Here is a 6,000-nt window from a genome sequence, read left to right as displayed (position 1 = left end):
ATCAGAACTTGTCAAGTCTAACCGTTTGTTGTATCTGTGACTTCCAGCTGGATATTGTGGCATCTGGTTAGCATATATAATTTCTAAACTAATCTGATACACGTGAGATATGACTTGTCGAGAATTGATTTGGCTTTCCAGTCGTTTTTCCCAATTTTCATTTGGATCATTGATTCGTGAAATATCATTGAAACACATATCGTCAGATTTTCAACTTAACTAACCTTGATTTTTTTAGGCACGAGAAGAATTAAAAAAACTATGCCCAAAAACAATAAGATGCAATCAAATTTTTTATTAATGAAATATATTTTCTGATACAATTCATGCAAAAGAAAATGTAAACTAAAATAAAATAATAAAATGGAATATTAACTAAATTTTATAAATCAAGACAATTAAGTATATACTATCAAATTAAGCAACAAAAAGATTTTGAAAAAATGAAAAAAAAAATTATATAATTAATTATTTTGTTATAAATTGTACGTGCTCCTGAAATTTTTACGTCTTTAAATATTTAAGTATCTATTTCATTATTTGCACAATTACTTCATCTATTTATCTGTTAATAATTCAATATTATGATATGCATTGTTATAGAAATTTTATTTAAAAAAACCACAGTAATAAACAAAAAATAATAATTGATTCGAACAAACATCTCAATCAACTATTAAAATATCTTGCCCTACAAAATAAGAAAATTGAAACTGAACAACATAAATTTTTTCCTTATGAAGAAAAATACTAACCTTTTGATCATAAAAACACATTCCAAACTAAATTTTACATTGTTTCCAGATGGGGATAAATCGTAACAATGAACCAATCAAAGTTTAAATGTTCAATGCATTTTCAAATAATTCAATTCATGGATGAAAATGAACAATGAAACAATTTTTTTATGATTGTTTATTGATTACTTATATGTATTAAGAGGATTCAGAACATAAATTAAGTAGAAAAACTGAAAAACAGTGTGAAAAATTAATGAATTTCCATTATCGATACTACTGTTGTAAACAAATTGAGTAGGTTCGCAAGCTTTTCGAGCCGTCACTATAAATATTTGGTTCATATTCGAACTTATCGAACTCGAACATGTTCGAACTTTTTCGAGCCGAACTCGAGACAAATTATTTTATTCGATATTTCATTCCTTCCATATAAAAAGCCTTCAAAATACGACCCATCTTTTCTTCAAAATTAATCAACACAAGAAATGCATTTAATGCATTTCCTGTTTGACGACATTTCTTCCACTTGGAGATTTGACTGAGAATCAAACCACTACAAAAAAATACAAAAGACAGCTGTTTTTCACCGTTGTCGTAGGTTAAATAAAATCATTGTTAAAGGCCATGTAGTTAAAGATTGTGCTCAAAGACAACGATGAAAAGCCGTTGTCGTAGACGTCTAAAGACGACGTTGAAAAACCATTGTCGTAAGTCTTGTAAAACCGATTTTAAAGGCCATGTGGTTAGTCGTAGCAACAATTTGCGACAGTTTTTCAAAAACTGTCGCAAATTAATTCGAGATGGAAATCATGCCAAATAGCGACGGGTTTTTGAAAATTTGTCGCAAATTAATTAGGAAATCATGCCAAACCGTCGCTAATAACGACGGTTTGGCATTATTTACGTCGCCAATATTTCCAGTAAAATAAAAAAAAATTACTTTCATTAATTTAATAAATATGAAAAAAAAACTTACAATCTTACTATGCTAACAAATTCCTGATCTTAACTCTTAAAAATTTACAAAAAATTAAAGCGAAAATATTTATATAAATCAAAACTAAAATCGTGTAAGAGAGAAAAATTTTAAGTGTTGTGAAGTGGTGTGGAGGAAAATGGAACGAAAACGCGGATATTTACAGACAATGTTCGACGATTTTTGGTGTAACTGTCGCTAATTTCATAAATCGTCGCTATTAGCCACGGTTTTAATCAAACCGTCGCTAATTTAAAATTTGTGACGGTTATGCTTAAAACTGTCGCTATCTATAATGACGAGTTTTGTAAACTCGTCGCTAAATTTAGCGATGGTTGTTTACAAAACCGAACCGTCGCAATTTTTAAATTAGCGACGGTTTTGTAAACAATCGTCGCAAAATTTAATATTAACTAAAAATTTTGTAAAAAAAAAAATTCGAAGACAACAGTTTTTGAAAACCGTTTTCGTAGAACTAAAAAAACCAGCAGAAAGAAAACGGTTTAAAAGAGACCGTTTTCATAAGCGTTTTTTTGGGCTACGACAACGGTTTTTGTTGAAACCGTTGTTAAAAAGTAAAAACACAACGGTTTTAATAAAAATCGTTGTCTTTGATGTGTTGTTGAATGTGTATTTTATTGTAGTGAACACTCTCCACAAATCCTCTGCTGCTTATGTTTCCGCTAGACCACTCGAGGATCTACACTACTCAAACTTTTCAATGTTAATTGGCTTGATAAAAAATCAGCTATATTATCCTCTGTATGGATTTTATGCGTATCCATACATCCTTCTTCTACTACTACTTCTCGAACAAAATGAAATTAAATTTCATTGTGTTTAGTCTTGGAATGAAAGGCTGGATTCCTTACGATGTGCAAAGCACTTTGACTGTCACAAAATAAATGAACATTCTCTTTTTTGTACCTGATCTCCTCCAATAACCTTTTAATCCATATTGTCTCCTTGCAAGCTTGAGTAGCTGCCTCATATTCTGCCTCCGTTGTAGATAATGCCACAATTATTTGCAATTTTGAAACCCAACTTATTGTTCCCCCTACAAGTGTAAACACATAGTCAGTATTAGATTTCCTCTTATCAGGGTTACCTGCATAATCTGAATCGATATAACCTTGAGTATAAAATCTGATCCTCCATAACATAATGCAGCATTTGAGGTATCCTTAATGTATCTAAGGATCCTCTTAACAGTACTCCAATGCTCTTTTTTCCAGGATTCGCCATGTACCGACTAACTGCTCCCACTGCTTGAACAATGTCTGATCTTATACAGATCATGGCGAATATCAAACTTCCCACTGCTAATGCATATGATTCTCAAAACATCTCTTTTTTTTTTCCTTGTACGCCGTAAATGCTGCTACTGCTTCTTCATCACTTTTATAAGACTTGTGTACAGCTCCACTAAATTTGTTAACTTGCATATGCGTTTCTTCCCAAGACGTATATACGCTGGGATTGCGTCCAACAAACACAACATATGTTTGCCCTATAGTTACACAGAATTTCCAAAAAATTAATTAGTTTACTAAATGCAATAAATAATCCAAAAAATAGCAACTTCAAATTAAACGGCTCACCATTTTAGCACTATCAAGTCAGCAGATGCTGAGAAGGTCCATTAGTCCAAGTCTTTACTGAATTAGAATAGATAATGGAATGCGAGACATCTCGGAGGGTAACTTGAAGTTAACAAGAAGAATGGTCGAAATTGGCTTACTATCTTGCATGTTGAAGCATTGCAAGATTTTTTTCAAATAATTTTTCTGGGAAAGCCGAATCTTTTTGTTACTTCTGTCTCGGTGAACTTACATCCTTAGAATTTTGTTTGCTGGTACCAAGTCCTTCATATCAAATTCTCTAGCCAACTGTGCCTTCAATCTTTGGACCTGATCTTTGTTGAAGCCTGCTACCAACATGTCGTCCACATACAACAGACCTCTTGAAATACATACAAGGGTCATCACTTAGTCTGTTTTATTCAAAGATCATGATATAGAAATCAAATTTCTTATACCAACATCTAGGCACCTGTTTGGGACCGTACAGAGATTTGTTCAACTTGCAAACCAAGTTCTCTTTGCTTTTTTCCGCAAAACTTTTTCGCTGGAGCATATAGATTTCTTCTTCAAGATCTCCATGAAGAAATGTCGTTTTCAGATCTGGTTGTTCTAGATGTAGGTCAAACACTGCACATAATGCCAACTATACTCTGACTGTTGTAAGCCAAACCATATGAGAAAATATCTCATTGAAGTCATTGCCTTCTTTCTGAGCATAATCTTTTACCACAAATCTAGCACGATACTGCTCAACTTGGTTATTGCTATCACGTTTGATCTTATAGATCCATCTATTATCAATGGCTTTCCTCTCTTGTAGTAGTGCAACAAGATTACAAGTTTTATTCTTTTCTAATGCCTCCAACTCTTCTTGCATTGCTATCATCCACAATGATATATTTGAGTTTTGAGTAGTCTAGCGAAAACTCGATGGCTCATCATCCTCTGATAATAAACAATATTCAATATTGCTTTCAGTGACATAATCTGAAAGCCAACCTGATGGTCTTCTATTTCAAGTTGACTGCCTCACATTGGAAACCTCAGACTCAAAATGTTCTTGTTCTTCGTGCTCTGGTACTGCTTCAAAAGAATTTTGAACTTCGTCCGTCTTATTTTCCACCTGAAATATAGTAGTTTATGAGTTCAGCATGTCTTTGTCTCCCACATCCCTGCTGATGACAATCTTGTGAAAAGTAGGATTCTACAAGCGAAACCCCTTTACTCCATCAACATAACCCAAGAAGATACATTTTCTGGATTTCGAATCTAACTTCGATCTTTCTTGCTCATTGCATAGAACATATACATGATTTCCAAATGTTTGAAAATGTGAATAATCAGTCGTCTTCTCAGTCCACATCTCCATCAGAGTATTTAGATCAATTGCCACAGAAGGAGAATGATTGATAATATAATAACCAGTTTTGGCTGCTTCCACCCAAAATGAATTGTCTAGACCCGCAGTCCTCAATATGACTCTTTTTCTATCCAACAAGGTCTCATTCATCCGCTCTGTCACTTCATTTTATTGAGGTGTGTAAGCAGTCACAAACTGTCTTTTGATTCCCTCATGTTGACAAAATACATCAATTTCGTCACTCGTATATTCTGCTCTATTGTCAGTCCTCAAACACAAGATTTTTTTTTCGGAATCAAGTTCAACTCGCGTTTTGAAATCTTTGAAGATCTGAAAAAAAATTTAATTTCTTCTTGATTGGATACACCCAACATCTCTTAGAAAAATCATCAATGAACGAGACAAAGTATCTCGCTTCTTTTAGGGATAAATCAGTGCATGCCAAACATCTTAATGAATCAGCTCCAATATGCTTTTGCTTCTGGCATTAGAAGTGTCAAATTTAATTTGTGTTATTTACTGGTAAAACAATGCTCATAAAGGGTAGTGACACTTTTGTAAGTCCCAGCAGCAGCTTCGGTTCTGAGAGAATCTTCAACCCTCGTTCTGACATATGTCCGAGCTTTTTATGCCATAACACTGTTAATTCTTTTCCTGAACCGATTGATGCAACATCTTGTTCCGTCTCTTTGTGTGTTTCTACCAAAAATACATACATTTTTGCAGCAATTTTTTCCGTCTTCACAACCACACGTGCGTCTTTAACAATTTTCATGATCACGTACTCGATAAGGGTTTTACACCTGATATCATCCAATTGTCCTAAGGACAAAATATTTTTCGTCAGTCCTTTCTGTATGGTGCGAATGGTGCCATCAAATATTTTTATTTTGATAGTACCGACTCCAGCAATTTCCAAGGCATGATCATTTACCATGAACACAGATCCTCCTGAGACTGGTTCATAACGATCAAACCATTCTCTCGGAGACGACATGTGCCACGTCACTCCTGAATCCATAATCCATATGTCACAAAATTTGTGTCTGCCTTCTGCAAATGTGCTTCTTCGCTGAATATTATTTCACCATTGCCTGAAGTACTGGCCACATTTCCTGGAGAACTCTTCTCGATACTCGTACACTCTTTCTTGAAATGTCATTTACCGCTACATTTAAAACAGTAAATACTTTTCTTCTTAGTTCTCGACTTTGATCTACCTTGTCTTTGTATCTCACTGGAATCACGGTCCATAAATCTTTCTCTTATCATCGGTAAAGCCTCTGCCTGCTTCTATGTTACGAACTTATCTTCTTTATTCTTGCGCCAACTTTCTTATCC

Source organism: Primulina eburnea, chromosome 6 (assembly GCF_022965805.1).
Source record: "Primulina eburnea isolate SZY01 chromosome 6, ASM2296580v1, whole genome shotgun sequence".
In the NCBI taxonomy this organism is placed as follows: domain Eukaryota; kingdom Viridiplantae; phylum Streptophyta; class Magnoliopsida; order Lamiales; family Gesneriaceae; genus Primulina; species Primulina eburnea.
This window is presented reverse-complemented; position numbering follows the sequence as displayed.